Below are 18,647 nucleotides of genomic sequence, written 5' to 3'. Positions count from 1 at the left end.
TTTTCAATGGTGCATGTCACAGCCGAGAGTGCTGAACTCAATATGGCATTTGCCTGCAGCATTAAAATGAAGTTTTCTTAAGCAGTGCTGCTGAAGTTCTCAAGTGCTTGGATGCCACTTAATTCAGGACTGAGCCAGTGAAATACAGTGAGGGACCTCAAATAGGAATTCTCAAATGCCAAGTCATCCTATAACAGTAGTCCAATAAAGAAGATGGATCCACTGGCATTTCTTCCATTGAACCCTGAGGAGACACCTCTATCTATGCCCAGACTCCAGTGACTGGCCCACAGACCAGTCCTGAGGATCAGGAGAACCCAGAGGTGCTTCTTTCTACACTAAAAAAAAATAAAATAAAAAATATCTCTGCAGCTTGAAACTCCACTGTCTAGAGAGCCTCCATATGCAGTAGGACTCCAGCTCCCATCACCCCTGACTACTGACTGTGATAGCTGGGGCTGATGGGAATCCAACTACAGCTAGAAGGCCACAAGTCATCCCCACCCCCACCCCAGTCTAGAAGAAGCCAACAGCTGGAGGAAAAGGCACCAGATGCAGTATGCAAGGGGTGAGGTTTTAATCTTGGACACAGCTGAAACAACTTGCTTTTTCTGCCTCCATTCCATTACAGGGCTGCTAACTCTTGTCCTGAACTGGTACTGTGGTCCTTGTCCAAAGTGCTAACCTGGCCTGACATTAGCTTCTTGTCTCTTCCAGTACTTATGGGTCTTTCTGTCATGCCAGATGAATCTTGTTTCTTTATTCTTTTTTTTTATTAGAGTTACAAGCTTGGTGGATCAGAGGAATACTGTGGATGTAGTGTATCTTGATTTCAGTAAGGCTTTTGACAAATTCCCCCATGATCTTCTTGCAGAGAAGCTGGTAAAATTCTGGTTGGATAAGATTACTGTTAGGTGGATTTGTAGCTGGTTGACTGACCAAACCCAAAGAGTGCTCACTAATGGTTCCTCACCATCCTGGAAAAAGTGACAAGTGGGGTGCCATAGTGTTCTGTTCTGGGCCTGTTGTTGTTCAATGTCTTTATAAATGACTTGCATGGAAGAATTTAGGGGATGCTCATCAAATTTTCAGATGACACCAAACTGGAAGGGGTAGCTAATGCAGCAGAACACAGAATTGGAATTCAAGATGATCTTAATAGATTGGAAAACTGGGAACAAACTAACAAAATGAATTTCAATAGGGACAAATATAAGGTTTGATACTTAGGCAGGAAGAACCAGCTGCGGGTTGGGTAGATGTGGAAAACCTGGCTTGTCAGTAGTACATTTGAAAAGGATCTAGGGGTCTTAGTAGACCACAAGCTTAACATGAGTCATCAGTGTGATGCAGCAGCAACAAAAATAAAAAAATAAAAAAAATAAAACAGAAAACTAATGCTATTTCAGTCTGCATCAGCAGAGTACTGGGTCCACTTCTGGGTATCACAATTTAAGAAGGATATTGACAAGCTGGAACATGTGCATGTTGCATGCATTTAGACAAGTAGGAGAGGGTATTTTCTTTAGTAATTATCCTTCCTCTTCCCCACTTGTGTAAGAAGACATACATCTGTTTCAGCAGAGTTAAACTCACAATCTATGTATGTGGTGGACCTATAAGAAAGCAAGGTAATTTTGGGAAATGATATATGATGAGAAATGATATATGATGAGAAATGATATATGATGGGAAACCATCAGAACAGTAACAGATGGACTCCTAGAGCAGCCAGAACATTGCACCTTCACTGGTCTTGGTGTATGCTGAGGTTGAAGGAGGAGAGTTTTCAAGCCCTCTTTATTTCTTGCAAACATAAACATTCTCAGAGACTATGTGACTAAACTCCAGTACTCCTTTAAAGAGGTGGCTGCTCATGAAGCCCTGCCAAGAGCTGCCCTTGGCAAAGCAGCAGTTAGGACATTAACCACCTCATGAGCAGCTGTCATAACACAATATAAGTAGTAGTTACAGGTAGGTAGCCATGTTGGTCTGCTGTAAAGGTACAGGTAAAGGGACCCCTGACCATTGGGTCCAGTCGTGACCGACTCTGGGGTTGCGGTGCTCATCTCGCTTTATTGGCCGAGGGAGCCGGTGTACAGCTTCCAGGCCATGCGGCCAGCATGACTAAGCCGCTTCTGGCAAACCAGAGCAGTGCACGGAAACGCCATATACCTTCCCACCAGAGTGGTACCTATTTATGTACTTGCACTTTGACATGCTTTCAAACTGCTAGGTGGGCAGGAGCAGGGACCGAGCAACGGGAGCTCACCCCATCACGGGGATTCGAACCGCCGACCTTCTGATTGGCAAGTCCTAGGCTCTGTGGTTTAACCCACAGTGCCACCTGTGTCCCGTTGGTCTGCTGTAGTCAAAACAAAATAAAAAAATTCCTTCCAGTAGCACCTTAGAGACCAACTAAGTTTGTTATTGGTATGAGCTTTCATGTGCATCTAAAGGTATCTGAAGAAGTGTGCATGCACAAGATGCCTGGAGTTCTTCTGCTTTCAGTACTGCTACCAATCCTCACCTAAACCCCAGGAAACCTTAAAGGGGAGCATGGTGGTACTGGGAGGCCCCAGAGGGCATTTTCCTAAGGGTGCCCTTGAACCTGGCATCCATCCTTGCTCTTCTGTCAGAAGTCAAATGAGGAGATGATTTGCTGCTGGTGTTGCTGCTGCTGCCACCATGGGAATGGCCGCATAGCTGTCAACGTTTTCACTTTTTTAAGGGAAATTCCCTTATTCCGAATAGGATTCTTCACAAGAAAAGGGAAAAGTTGACAGCTATGGGAATGGGATGTCCATGCTTGCCCATGATTGGCCAGGCTGCACTAAGCAGTAATAATGATGTCCCAGCATTACTCTCAAGATCAATCCCTGTAAATGCTAGACTCCATCTCACACCATCCATGCAGATTGGCCACGTCAGCTGGGGCTGATGGGGCTTAAATAAATAAGTAAATTTTTATTTATACCCCGCCCTCCCCGGCCAGGGCCGGGCTCAGGGCGGCTAACACCAAATATAAATTAAAATAGAACATAATAGAGAAAAGGGAAAAGGGGAAAAAAACAAAAACCAGTTAATTAAAATACGGCTTAAAATGCGGCTTAAAATGCAGCCTCATTTTAGTAAAGGTAAAGGTAAAGGTACCCCTGCCCGTACGGGCCAGTACCTATTTATCTACTTGCACTTAAGGGTGCTTTCGAACTGCTAGGTGGGCAGGAGCTGGGATCGAACGACGGGAGCTCACCCCGCCGCGGGGATTCGAACTGCCGATCATGCGATCGGCAAGTCCTAGGCGCTGAGGTTTTACCCACAGCGCCACCTGCGTCCCCTCTCATTTTAGTAGTAGTCCATAAATCAAGACCATAAAAGAAGGAAACATCAGATATTCACCCGAGCCAGCTATCCATGCTGGTCCTACATGGGCCAGCAAAAAAGACAAGGGAAAATTTATATGCCAAATCACATATAAGAGGTCAGAGTGAGTCCAAGCCAAAGGACAGGCAGAACAGGCCCTGCGGAAAGATGACAAATCCCACAGGGCCCTGGTCTCTTGTGGCAGAGCGTTCCACCAAGTGCTGAAAAGGCCCTGGCCCTAGTTGAGACCAATCTAACCTCCTTGAGGCTCGGGACCTCCCAAGTGTTGTCATTTGTGGACCTTAAGGTCCTCCTCGGGGCATACCAGGGAGGCGGTCCCATAGGTACAAGGGTCCTAAGCCACATAGGGCTTTAAGGGTCAAAACCAGCACCTTAAACCTGACCCTGTACTCCAGGTCCAACACCACTTAAAGGGCCACCCGTCCACCACCTCTGCTCTAAGGACTGTAGGCAGAATTGCCTATTTGTAAAAGGCTGGAGAGCAAGGGTGTTGCCAAGTGGAAATGGATCGCAGAACTATAGAACCAAATGGTTATCTAGTCCAAACCCCTGCAATGCAACAGTCACAGCTAAGCAGAGGCACAGATGTGGCAGAGATGGGCATCAGCTGTGCTCCAATCCTCACTGAAACTGTGCATTCTGTATGATGCGATTTATCTTCCTAAAGTTATGGGCTGTTGGGTTTGTAGTGGGGTAAGGGTAAAATGAAGTAGGGGAATTGGAGAAGAGGAAGCGTGAAGCACAGCTTAGCAGGGGGGAAGATGGACAATTAAGGAAGAATTTAATTGACAATTATTTAGATAAAGTCAAGAGATGTTTCTATTCTCAGCCCAAGTGTGGATAAGTGGCACAGGGACTAAGCATACAAATTAAAATAATAACCGTTCAAAGCTTTAGAGGAGAAAATCTTCTTTTCTTTTCTTTTTTTGTTGTGCAGAGAATTGAGACTATAGGAAGTGGGGTGGAAATCAGCAGGGGGAAATTCTCAAGAGCTTACACTAGGGGCAGTCAGGAAATAATTAACTGGCTTCCTGAGGGGTGAATGTGTGTATTAAAAAAGAGGGATTTGGAGGTTTGAGGGGGGAAGGAAGAAAAGATAAGATTCTAATGCAAGGAAAGTCTGTGATGAGCTCACGGGCTTGTAATTCATTTCTTCATCATATAAAGGTTAAAATAATAATGGTTGCATACAAACAATTTCATTCGAAACAATCCACTCAGTTCCTAATTTATTAATTTGTAAGCTTCTTTGTAATCCACTCTTCAGCCCGGAAGAGTCCCAGATCAATAAAAATATACCCTCAGGCATATGATCTCATAGAAAAGTGCCCAAGGCAAACCTGTGCTGGCCAAAATGCATTGGACATTAATAAAAAGAGCATCACCTTTCTTCAGCATCTTGAGTTTGGCTCTGGATTTTTGTCTTCTACAGTCTAAAAGACACAATGCAAAAGGGGGGAAACAATGGGGAGGGAAAAGGAAAACAATCAAACTCAGGGGCTAGTTAGTGTTGTGTACAGTGGTACCTCGGGTTACATACGCTTCAGGTTACATACGCTTCAGGATTCAGACTCCGCTAACCCAGAAATAGTACTTCGGGTTAAGAACATTGCTTCAGGATGAGAACAGAAATTGTGCTCCGGCGGCACAGCGGCAGCGGGAGGCCCCATTAGCTAAAGTGGTGCTTCAGGTTAAGAAGAGTTTCAGGTTAAGAACGGACCTCCGGAATGAATTAAGTACTTAACCCAAGATACCACTGTATTGTCTTTTTGTGTTCCCTGCTTTACAGAGTGAACTGAGATCATTTAGGAACAGCTCTCACATTTTCAAATCAGATTACACCATTAACAAGGCAGATTATTAATATTACCATAATTAATCAATTAATTAACTTTGTGTAACATCCTATACCTGCAAGTCTCACAACATAAAATCACAATATAAAAAACACACACAAAAAAACAAGAACAACCCAATAACCCACCCCCCAACACATTTTAAAAGGGCATTAGATGTCAATCAGCCAAAGGCCTGGTTAAAGAAGAATGTTTTTGTCTGGTGCCTAAAAGTGTAACGAAGGCGTCAGCTGAACTTCCCTGGGAAGAGCATTCCATAAACAGGGAGCCACTGCAGAAAAGGCCTGTTCTCGTGTTGCCATCCTCTGGACCTCTCATGCAGGAAGCACACAAAGAAGCACCTCAAAAGATGATCTCAGGGTTCAAGTAGATTCATATGGAGAGAGGCAGTCCTCAGTGGTGCCATCTCCCGGAGACACTGGGAGCCCAGGCTGCCCTGGCCCCTTGCCCCTGCCCCCACTATGCTACCCCCCCCCCACTGCTACTGCCGCCACTGCAACTGCTGTGCCGCCGCCATGTGCTGCCACTACCCCCGCGCTACCCTGCCGCTGCTGCACACTACCTTACCATGAAACATCATCTGCCGTGCGGCCTCAGAGGAAGCACAGGCCCCAGGGAAGCTCAGCCTGGAACCACAGGCCCACGCAGCGGATGCTGTTTCATGGTAAGGTGCTGCATGGCGGCGGTGGCATGGTGGTAGCAGAAGTGTGCCACGGTAGTGGCGGCATGCAGTGGTGGAGGTGGAACAGCGGTAGCATCATCAGGGGTGGCAGTGGTGGTACACAGAGGTGGGGGCATAGCGGCAGCATACAGTGAAGGGGTGGCACAGTGGTAACTGTGGCAGGGGTAGCAACAATGGCATGCAATGGGGTGACAGTGTGTGTGTGTGTGTGTGTGTGGCATGTGGCAGTGCAGTGTGGGAGCCCCAGAAAATATGTGCCATAAAAAACTGGGCTTGTGGAGGCCTAGGCCCAGTTTTTTTTATGGTGCCAGCATGCTCATACATGTGCACTGCCATGTCATGATGTCATGGCATGGCATGGCAGTGCGTGCACAACCACAGTCAGGTGTCCCATTTGGCACCCCTGGCAGTCCTTGTGGTATTGCATTCCTCAGGTATTGATGAGGAGCCAGTTCCTTGCAGGAGCTTACGAAGGAGTCATCCACACTGCAAGGAAGTTTGAGTTTGATGACGAGGCCAAACAAATCCTGAGCCCTCAGGAGAGATAGCACCTCAAATGCCAAAGTGCCTGACTACAGGCAAGGTCTTCTTGGGAGTAGGATCCCTCTCTTGAGGCAGTGGCATATCATGGGTTGCTGGTGCCCCGGGCGGATTACTTATTATTGTTGATTACTCTAAGAAACTCATTTTCCCATGAGTGCTTGGTGGAATCCTACTACAGTCTGAACAATTTAAAGCTAAAGGTAAAGGGACACCTGACCATTAGGTCCAGTAGCGGACAACTGTAGGGTTGTGGCGCTCATCTTGCTTTATTGGCCAAGGGAGCCGGCGTACAGCTTCCGGGTCATGTGGCCAGCATGACTAAGCTGCTTCTGGCGAACCAGAGCAGCACACAGAAACGCCATTTACCTTCCCACCGGAGCGGTACCTATTTATCTGCTTGCACTTTGATGTGCTTTTGAATTGCTAGGTTGGCAGGAGCAGGGACCGAGCAACAGGAGCTCACCCCGTCGCGGGGATTCGAACCGCCGACCTTCTGATTGACAAGTCCTAGGCACCTGCGTCCCTGAACAATTTATGTATTCAATAAACATTTGCCATATGTTATAAAAGGAATATGGATTGTGTTTGCCCTTTACCACTCCCACATGCTATGCCTCTGTCTGGAGGAGACCTCTGAACAAAGATAGCAGCTAGGAGTCAGCTGGGGTCAGGGTGTGGTTCCAGCACAAAAGCGGACTGGGTAGAAAACCAAATCATCATAGGAAACTTTCTGAGCATAGGCAACCGTCCTGTCTTCACACAGACACAATTAATCTATATGGTTTTGTTTTGAGTGTTGTCATCTTCACTGGTGATCCATAGGGATTTCTTTTCTTCTCCTTCCTCATCTTAATATTTTAGTTGCTACCAAGGCATTCCAAGAATGGGGCCATGGAGGGTTTGCTGCTGGGGAAAAAAATTAATTTAAGACGCATCAACCAATTTGTCACTTTTGTAATGAGAAAATGAACAAACTTGTGCCCTAATATAAATAATAATTTATAGCTGGGGCTTAAAAAGGAATACACAAGTCTTTTGCCACCTTCTTTATTTGACATGTGTGTGTACACACACACACACACACACACACACACACACACACAAAAAGATGAAAACCTCAAAAGATAGCTTGGGGAATACTTTGAATATAGGAAGTGGTCTTGGAGACAAGAGGATTCATGGCCAAGAATTTGCACTAATTGCCTCTGTGCTCTGATAGAACAAAAATAAGTTGGCTGGAGTATTCTCAGCATATGCCATGTCCTTGGGCCGCTTTAGGCAAGATTGCTTTTCACTGCAATTAGGGGTGCCACAAGAATTCAAGCAGGAGTGCCCATGTGTGGCTGGTGCCTTTTGGGACTGGTAAGATGGAAGGCAAGGAGCTAAGCAGGGTCCAGTAAGGTTCCAAATTGGATGTGGGAGTGCTTGCTGAGATTTCTGCATTGCAGGGGGTTGGACTAGATGACCCTCGAGGTCCCTTCCAACTCTGCAGTTCTGTCATTCTAATTCATTCTAGCTTCATCCTCTTCCTCCTCCTTTCTACAGGGGCAACCCTGAGCCTAACGAGGAGGCAAATGATAAGCAGTCCCACCTGCTGGACTGGTTGCAAGAAAGATATCAAGGAAATGGGGGCTGGATGAGGCAGGGCCAGCTCAAGACTTTGTGCTGCCTGAGGCGAATGACAAGATGGCACTTTCCCCAAGGCACATAAATAAGCCAATTGCACTGGCAGTTACTCCAATACTGGTAAAAGGACAGTGTCTTCCACTGCCCTTGAGGGCAGCAGACTAGCATAGGGTGTATATATAGGCAGGCCACTTGGCACTCATAGCTCTAGCTGCTCTCCCCACTTCAAAATCTGCTGCCTGAGGCAGCTGCCTCACTCTGCCTCACAGTAGGGCTCGTGCTGGGCAGTGGGTAGGCTGAGGTTGGAGGGACAGTGGCACATCTATCCTAGCATATTACCCTGCACAAGTGAGTCCCCCTGCTCAGATCCTTGCAAGCATTATCAATGTGACTGTAGCCTTAGTTCTGAATGAACCTCTCTTCCACTATTGATGCAGATGCCACAGCTTACACCATTATGTAGGGGATCCCACCACTCTGTCACCATTTGAGGGGAATCCCCCACATTTACCCTCTAACAACTTATCTTATGGGTTATCTTATGGGTTTTTGCCTGAGGTAAGGCTTTGATACTTGGTGACTCAGGCAGAAGCTGAACAAATAAGATTTACCATATTTTTCACTCTATAAGACGCACCAGACCACAAGACGCGCCTAGTTTTTGGAGGAGGAAAACAAGAAAAAAAATATTCTGAATCTCAAAACCAGAACAGCAAGAGGGATCGCTGCGCAGTGAAAGCAGCAATCCCTCTTGCTCTCCTGGCTTCTGGGATAGCTGCGCAGCCTGCATTCGCTCCATAAGATGCACACACATTTCCCCTTACTTTTTAGGAGGGAAAAAGTGAGTCTTAAAGAGCAAAAAATACGGTATTTTACAGGAAGAAAGTTGGTAAAACAAATGAAGTGTCAGGAGATAAAGTTATTTAAAGGAAACAACAAATTAATCATTATTCTAAATCTAGTGGATGTTACAGGCTTCTAAACAAGGTAGGAATAGCACAGCTTCTTTTAAACTTTTATTGCTTATTTTCAGTTAGATGTTACAGGTTTCTAGACTAGATGGTAAATGGTAGATGCTTAGCTTGTTTCGAGTTAATTCACTTCAGTTTATTAACATAGTTGTTGCACAGGCATTACAGCTTAATACTTTGGTTCTTAAACAAGGTGGCACTTTTTGTCAGTTTTCCAACTTTTTAACAATCACACCCCTTCAAATAGTATAACTGATCCAGGTGATCACCACACCCCTCTTAATTGGTTCGGGAATCTTCTCTTTCTAGACCCCTCTCCTCCTGGCAGGAATGAGACTTAAGTAAACTGCTTACAGCTCTACTTATCCTTGCTTAAACTCAGCTAGGGTTGCCATATTTCAAAAAGTGAAAAGTTGTTGAGCTATTCTTGAAAAATCACAAATAAATTGGATGTTTTTGAGCTATTTTTGAGGATAACTGGCAAAAATGACACTGCCATTTCCCTGGAAATTTAGCTGATTTCTGCCCGGACACTGCAGTATTCCAGATATGTCTGGGAAATTCTGGTTGTATGGCGACCCTAAACTCAGCCCTCCAGATAACTCCTGTCTGAATACTCTCCCAAGACACCAAACACTGTCTTTCTATCCCAGAGACTCCTTTCTGTGTTTTCTTCATAGTGGATGTTACACACAGATCAGAGCCAACTCTCTCTCACACACCCTCCTCAAACCATCTCAGACTATCTGAACAGTCTCTCAGAAAGATACAGTGGTACCTTGGATTACAACCATCATCCGTTCCGGAGATTCATTTGTAAACCAAAACAGGTTGTAACCCAAGGTGCGCTTTTGCCAATGGGGCCTCCAAAAAAAAAAAAAATTGTTCATAATCCAGGTTTTGAAGGTTGCAAATCGGGACATGCACTTCCGGGTTTGACATGTTTGTAATCCAAAACGTATGCAAACCAAGGTACCAATGTACTCCCAAAGTGCTGTATCTACCCATCCACCCCAGCTAGCTGTCTTGGTAGCTAATCAGAGAAAGGCTCCAGCCCTCTGGTGGAATTCTGTTTTTTTTTTTTAAATTTTTATTTATGATTTTCAGTTATATACATCTCAATAGTTATACAATCATTTTAACATTTCAAAACTCAACCTCCTTCCCCCTCTTTCTGCAGTTCCTTAAGCCTACTTATTATATTTCCTGCATATACCAAATTAACTTAACTTATTCATTTATTCATCTACTTTAGATGAATCTACTCTTATAAAACTGCAGGTTATTAGAATAATCCTGCCAATGTTTACAGCTCGTTTGTAAATATTCAATAAACCATTTCCATTCTTTTATAAAAAGTTTGTTACCTTGATTTCTTATTTTTCCGGTAAGTTTTGCCATTTCTGCATATTCCATAAGTTTTTGTATCCATTCGTCTTTCATCGGGACTTCTTCTTTCCATTTGTGGGCAAATAACATTCTTGCCACTGTAGTCACAAACATGAAAACATTTCTATACAGTTTGGGTAGTCCTGCCCCTATAATTTGTGGGATGTAAAGGTACAGTCAAGTGCAACATTCCTTCATGTTCTAACCAGTTGCTGTGACAACCAGTTTGTCGGTTGCTGGTAGTTTTGAAAGATTACCGGTAACTGCTCAGTTGCAGTCACCTCAGGACCAACTTCCCTCTGGTATAGTTTATTTGCTTGTTATGTAACCTAAGCCTGCCTTCAGGTACAGTTCTGTAAACCTGAATGAATCTGAGAGTAAAATAGTTTTATATTGACATGAATCAGATTCATGTGTGTATTCTTTAAGAGGGATTCAAGTGGATTTTTAACCAGGAAGGCATCTTTATTAGTAGAACTCAGACAAGTCAGCAACAAGCTGATCGCTGCATAAACATATAAAGGGGATTGTTTAACTCTGCTAAAATAAACCTTCTCACGTAATTCCCAAAAGGAAAGCTTCTGGGTTTGTTTGTTTTTTGTTTTTTAAAACAAATGTTATTTTGAACATCTTTTTCATTTCATTATCTATCATTTTGCAGTAAGCTTTAACCTTGCTACAAGACCACCACATATGATGAAAAGTACCTTCTTTCTCTTTGCATTTCCTTTTTTTTTATTGATTTTAATTCATTTTATAACAACGTACATTAAAATAAACAGATGACACACTCATAACACATTCACACAAAATAAACACACATAAAAAAAGTAAAAAAGAGAAATAATAGTAAAAAGGACAAAAGAAAACTACATTAACTACGTAACACACAACACTGACTGACTTCCCTTCAACTCGGTTTCGGAATGTGTTGTAAGATTTTTCTATCTGCAGTTTCTTTTCCTCAAAAAGCTCTTTACATCACAAGTGTTATATCGCACCTACTGTAATTTTTAGATTTTTTACCTCTGTTTCCATGTATATCATAAATTTATTCCAATCTTTATTAAACTTTATGTCTTTTTGATTTCTTATTTTCTGTGTCATTTTTGCTAATTCTAAATAATCGAATAGTTTAGATTGCCACTCATTTATGGTTGGGATTTTTGGTGTCTTCCAATTCTGCGCTATTAGCGTTCTAGCAGCCACTGTTGCGTACTGAAAAAGTGTTTGATCTTCCTATTTGATTTCCTCTCCAATTATCCCCAGCAAAAAGGCTTCGGATTTTTTTTATAAAGGTATATTTAAGAATTTTTTTAAGTTCGTTGTAAATAGATTCCCAGAATTTCCTAATAGGCTCACATAACCACCACATATGATAAAAATCGCCCTCCTTGATTTTACACTTCCAACATGATTTATCACCAGTTTTATATATTTTTTCCAGTTTTACGGGCGTTACGTACCACCTGTACATCATTTTATACATGTTTTCCCTGAGTGTTGTACATGCCGAGAATCTCATACCTTTATTCCATAATGCCTGCCATTTATCAAACTCTACGTTATATCCGAGGTCCATTGCCCATCTCACCATTACCTCCTTTACTTCTTCATCCTTGGTGTCCCATTCAAGCAACAGGCTATACATTTTCGATAGGAGTTTTGTTTTGCTTTCTAGTATTTCAATCTGAAATCTAGATTTTTTCTCACCTATCCCACTTTTTTTATCCTCGGTCCAAATAGAGTTAATTTGGTGAAATTGGATCCAGCCTGTCAATTTGTTCTTTATTTCTTCATATGGCCTAATCCTCCAACCGGTCTCTGTTTTTACTAATAAATCTTCGTAGGTCCATCTTTCTCCTTCGATGTTTTTTTTTTTATTGTCAGGATATCAATTGGTGATAGCCACCAAGGGGTATTCTGTTCCAGTAATTTTTTGTTTCTTTCCCACACTTCCAGTAGTGGCCCTCTAAAAATGTGGTTAGAAAATCCTTTATGAACCTTTCCCTTGTTACGCCATAGGTAAGCATGCCAACCGAATCTTATATTAAATCCTTCTAAATCTAACAGATCTTTCTTTTTTATAACAATCCAATCCTTGACCCAACAAAGACACGAGGCTTCATAGTACAACTTTAAATTTGGAACTGCGAATCCTCCCCTATCTCTTTGATCTGTAAGTAATTTGAATCTAATTCTTGGCCTTTTTCCTTGCCAGATAAATTTAGAGAGTATTTTCTGCCAATCTTTGAATACTGAGGTTCCCCTTATTATCGGTATATTTTGAAATAGGAATAACAGTTTCGGTAGTAAACTCATTTTTATTGCCGCCATTCTTCCCGACCAAGAGAGTTTTATTCTGTTCCAAGTATCTAAGTCCTCCCTTATTTCTTTCCATGTGGCTGTATAATTATCTTCCATCAGATTAATGTTCTTCGTCGTTAACCAGATTCCAAGGTATTTTACTTTTTTAGTTACTTTAATTCCAGTCTGCGATTCAAGATGGTTTTTAACCTCCTCTTTCACATTTTTAGTCAACATTTTAGTTTTTATTCTATTTAATTTAAAACCAGATAGTTTTCCAAATTCTTCTAGCAAATCTAACACCTTACTGACACTCTCTTTTGGATCCTCCAAAGACAACATAAGATCGTCAGCATAAGCTTTCAATTTGTATTCTCTCGCTCCAATTTTTATTCCGCGTATCTCTGATTCCGCGTATTCTCTTTGCATTTCCAACACTTATTTTATTTATACATTTTTACCAATTTACTCGGCGTTACATAGATACCATCAATATAACATTTTCATATAGTTTTCGTTTAAACCGAAGCATGCTGTGAAATTTATATCCATATTCCACAATCATTCCTATGCTTCCATATCTATATTACAACCAATATCTATTGCCCAGTGTATCATTGAGGATTTTACTTGCTTATCCTTTCTCTCCCATTCCAATAATATCTTATACATTTTAGACAGTGCTTTAACATTACATTCCAACAGATCTCTCTCCAATTGTGATGTTTGTCCCCCAAACCCTCGTATCCTATCTTATTATTAGCTGCCTTCTGCCACGTCAATCCACTGCTCCATGTAGCTCTATATTGTCAACATCAATATAGTGCTCCAAGATTTCAGACTGGGGTGTTTCCCAGCCCTGCACAGAGTTCTGGAGATTGAAGCTGTGGCCTTCTGAATGCAAAGCACATGTTCTTCCACTGTGTTCTGGCTCTTCTCCTTAAATGCAACCTTTGGCTACCAGTGATGGGTAGAGGGTATATGTTACCTCCAGGATCAGAGGCAAATGTCTCTAAATACCAGTTGCTGGGGAATATCAAATGCTAGGGACTGAAGCTGGGCACTTCTATATGCAAAGCGTTTAAAATCTATACTGAGGAGCCATTAGCTGGAAAGCCCCAAATTATGGCTGCTATAAGCCCCTGCCAAGCCTGTCCCCGTCTCCACCACTGCAAAACGAGCAAGAAATGCAAAAGTCAAGTCTCTTATTTGCTCCTGCCCGCTTGTCCATTTTCATCCATTGCAGCTCACAACGTAGGAGACAAAATGCAGCCTGGATACAAACACAGCTAGCAAAAGGGTCAAAAGTATCACTTGGTGGAGTCAATACAAAAGGGAACTGCATTTGACATGTCAGAGAAGGGGGGAAGAGAGATCAGGATAGTAATAAAGGCCTAGGAAGCTTCCCCCCCCCCCACACACACACATTGCTTCAGCCCTTTTGAGTCCCCTGAAACAGGGCAAATTAATGAGGAATTCAAAGACAAGAGATTAGAGCTGAAGGTGATGTGTCAGGAATAGGCAGGAGGCAGATCAACAAGGGAGGCTGCGTTTTAAAAAGCTTTAATCTGGCCGACATGTGTTGTCAGGGTGGCGTGCTGCAACCTGCTCTGTGATATGGTGGATTGTGTTAGACTTTGTGCCGGTTTAATTAGAGCTTTGCAGCTGCCCTTGGTCACAGCTAATTGTCTTAATTGAAATAGTGGGGCCATGGGCCTCTAAACCCCCGGACTCAGTGTTTCAAGGCATTGTCTGGCGTGCTCGGAATTTGGTCAACAACAGCAGATGCTTGCTGTGCTTTTCAGAAGCTGGTGTGGGACAGGAGTGTGGGGAGGCTGTGGCCTGTTTGGAAAACAAACAGGTGGAGAGCTTGCTGCTTGAACTGAGTGATAATTATAAGGCAAGAGAAGGGTATAAGCAAAATGGCATTGGGTAAAAATGCTTCCATGCTACTTCTGAACTAATGCACAAGTGCTCAGCATGGTGGTAATAATTAATAATTAATGATAAATAAATATATCTATTAATGAGTGGCTATATAAATTTAACAATAACAGGATATAACAGTTGAATCCCACTCAGAATAGACCCATTGAAATCAATGGACAAGACTAACTTGGGTTCATTAATGTCAATGAGTCTACTCTGACTCCAACCCCTTGCAATATGGGAATCGCAACTAAAGCATCCGTGATAGATGTCCATCCAACCTCTGCTTAAAAACATTCAAGGAAAGAGTCCACCACCTTCAAAGAGAGTCCATCCCATTCTCAAACAGCTCTTACCATCAGGAATAGCTCAGTCAGTAGAGCATGAGACTTATTCTCAGGGTTGTGGGTTTGAGTCACACGTTAGACAAAAAGATTCCTTCCTTGCAGGGGGTTTGACTAGATGACCCTCATGGTCCATTCCAATTCTACAATTCATTGATTCTATGATATCACACCTCAATCTCCTTTTTACCAGGCTAAACATACACAACTCCCTCAACCGTTTCTCATAAGGCTTGGTTTCCAGACCCTTGATCATCTTGGTTGCCCTCCTCTACACACCTTCCAGCATGTCAATATCCTCCTTAAATTGAGGTGCCCAGAACTGGACACAGTAATAGAATAGATCAGCACTATTTCTTCCCTTGATAGTGACACTATTCTTCTGCTGAACTCAGGTGCAATTCAATATTATTATTCCTATTAAATTCACATAACCATCCATTAATATGAATCAGTTTTATATAGGCAGCCATTAATAGATATTCCCCAGATGGCTCACCAAATAGTATGAAAATACAATTTATAATAATTTTTTAAATCAGCAGCAAATAAGCAATAAGAGTGCTGCTTTTGTTGCTGCTTTTTCTTGACATTTTCTGTAACCTGCCCCAGGGGTTGTATGACACAGGTTATGTTCTCAGTTAAAAAAACCCCAAAATAAGTAAAAATAAAGTTAGAGTTACAGACTAGGACCTGGGAGTCCAGGGTTCAAATCGCTACTTGACCATGAAGTTCACTGGGTGAGCTTGGATCTGCTGCTGCCACTGAGAGCCAGTGTGGTGTAGTGGTTAAGAGTAGTGGACTCGTAATCTGGTGAACCGGGTTCATGTCTCCGCTCCTCCACATGCAGCTGCTGGGTGACCTTGGGCCAGTCACACTTCTCTGAAGTCTCTCAGCCCCACTCACCTCACAGAGTGTTTGTTGTGGGGGAGGAAGGGAAGGAGAATGTTAGCCGCTTTGAGACTCCTTCGGGTAGTGATAAAGCGGGATATCAAATCCAAACTACTACTACTACTACTACTACTACTACTCTTCTTCTTCTTCTTCTCCTCATCTCCTTCCACCAGCCTCAGCCAGCATGGCAGGTGATCAGGGATGATTAGAGTTTTAGTCCAACATCTGGAGGGCAACAGGTTCACTGCCCAGCTACAAGCATACAAGTTTCTGACAGTATGAGCTGTTAGACAGTGGAATTGACTCCAGCAGAGGTGGAGGGGGGCACTCATTCACTAGATGTTTTTAAGCAGAAGTTGGGTGGCCATCTGTCAGGGATGATCTAGTTGAGATTCCTGCATTATAGGAGGTTGGATTAGGTGATCTTATGGATCCCTTCCAACTCTGCAGTTCTATGAACCTATGCAAAAGTAGCTGCTCTGCCACTGAACTCCAGCTGTTCCACTAGACAGGGAGGTAATTTATAGTGGTGTGGCAATAGGGAGGGGAATGGTTAACCACCCCTATATTCAGTTGTTTCTTCAGTTGCAATCAACCACAGGAAAAGTGGCTTTTCCTGCTCATCAAAGGCTGTTGGCTATAAAATGATGACATTAAATGGCTATTTTAGTTCTTAACAAAAAACACTCTATAAAATTATCACTATCATCTGTGCTATTTTCCAGGAAAAAGAGTTGTTGGAACTCACCACAGACACCTCCCTCTTTCTCTTAGAATGGCAATGGCAGCCACCTGAGAGGTGCTGGAACTGAGGTCTTGTGAATTTTCCCTGAGAAAAAGCCCTGACTATCATTATTTACAATAGTTGCTCTGGCTACTACTTCTTGCCTTTGCTGGATGCAGTTCTTAAATAATTCACAGTGTAAGCAGATTTATTTATATATTTTGTTTGTTTGTTTAAGGCATTTTTAACAGCAATATTCAGCCCAAAAAAGGCTCTCAGAGCTGCTTACAGATCAATAAGACAAGACAGCCCCCAGGTTCAGGATTACAATCTAAAAGACACAAGACACAAGGAAAAGGGAATGGAGAGGGAGGAAGAAGACAACAAACTTATGCAACAGTTCTTAAAGTGGCCAGGTTATTGTATAGTTATCATCTGGGAAGAAACAGTCAAAGGGGGAGGGGGACCAGAAGGAGCTGTTCTCTCTAGAGAGCCAATGGTGTCACTTCTGGTCTGCACATGGCACCATGAGCAGTGATTCCCCTCTCCTGTGAGTGCTAATTGTCTTTGGGATAACTTGAATAACAAACTGTGTGAGCAAAAAACGTTACTAATTGGGTAAATACTCTCTCTGCTTTTCTACACTACTTTTAATCTTGAAGTGGTTTTATCATGAATAACATGAATAATGCAAGGAAACAGGGGGAGCTGCTGCAAGCCCAACTACACTAGTAATGGCCGAGCCAAAAAAAACGACGGGGGAGACTGAAACAGTCCTGAGCCCTAGTACCTTACAAGAGATTTTATCTGTTCTCAAACCAATGCAGAAAGATCTGGCTTAGATTAAATCTGACACAGATGATGTTAAATATGCACTTTCAGAGATGTATTAAAAATAGATGAATTTGTACATTGTTTGAACATGCACAAGTGTGTCACAGCATTGCAGGTGAACATATCACCGTCCTGGAATCTCAACTGTGGAGATTCTCTTCTTATATTCTGCATCACAACAAGTCTCTACTGTTATGATCAAGCTCGGCACAAATGAAGAAAGCAAAAAGAAAGTGAAAGAAGACTTCCGGCACGGCGAACTGCTGCTACAACAAAGGATTAAGATCGGAATTGTGGAACTTGGACTAATTAAGAGAACTGGTGCAGGATCAAGGAATAACATCAACTCCTGATAGTCGGAACATGGGAAGTCATCCAAAAATGTTTGATTCGGAACTGTTTAATTCGCTCTTTTTATTGTATTGTGATTTGGCATGATTTGGCATTGTATTAATGTGGCTTTCATTGGATTGCTATTAATGAAATTTAAAAAAAAAATAAAAGAAGAAAGTGAAAGTAAACACTTTGAGTTCTGCCACTACTGTATGAGCTTCTCAGTCCATCAGGGAAGAATGCCGGACTGAGCCTTGCGTACTAATTTTGAAGAACAGCACCTATACATTACTTGGACTATTTCCAGCTAAAGAACTTTTCCTGAAGACTCAGAAATGCTCTTAATATCCTGGCAGTGTCTGGATTTTGTGAATGACGCCACCACATTCTGAAAGTCATCTTTTAAATAATAATAATAAAATGATTGCACTACCTACTGTATTTAGTTTAGTTTTGTTTGTTTTTCCCTCTTTTACTGTTTCATACAATAAAGAGTCCCCCCATTTTTTTAAAAAAAAAATCATTTGCATTTCCCCCATACCTTCCCTTTTTATTGATATCCTTTGTTTTTACTTTTCTATTTTTTCTTTCTCTTCCCAATAACCGAGGTGCATTCAATAAATATATTGCCATGTTTCTTATTTGTTAGTATTTTTCGGAAGCCGGTTGTCCAACACAGCTTCTGCTTGAGTTCAGGAAGCTCCTGCAACCAATTGGAAGCCGTGCCTTGGTTTTCGAACAGACTCCCAGAATGGATTAAGTTCAAGAACCAAGTTTCCACTTTATATGGACATGAATTCTCCTGATATGTTCCATGACAGCTTTCCAAAG

The 18,647-nt window shown here is 42.4% G+C and overlaps 1 long non-coding RNA gene across 1 annotated transcript; it reads left to right on the top strand.

Annotated features, from left to right (window-relative positions):
• The first annotated feature begins 10,706 nt into the window (after nt 1-10,706).
• Nucleotides 10,707-18,322, top strand: LOC310754951. Its single transcript, XR_014544100.1, has 2 exons — nt 10,707-10,753; nt 16,651-18,322. It is a non-coding gene; the product is annotated as an uncharacterized lncRNA (long non-coding RNA).
• Nucleotides 18,323-18,647: the final 325 nt, after the last annotated feature.

The sequence above is a fragment of the Podarcis filfolensis genome (assembly GCF_964270895.1).
Source record: "Podarcis filfolensis genome assembly, chromosome: Z".
NCBI lineage: Eukaryota > Metazoa > Chordata > Lepidosauria > Squamata > Lacertidae > Podarcis > Podarcis filfolensis.
The sequence above is the reverse complement of the archived record's forward strand: the minus strand, read 5'-3'. Positions and strand labels throughout refer to the sequence as shown.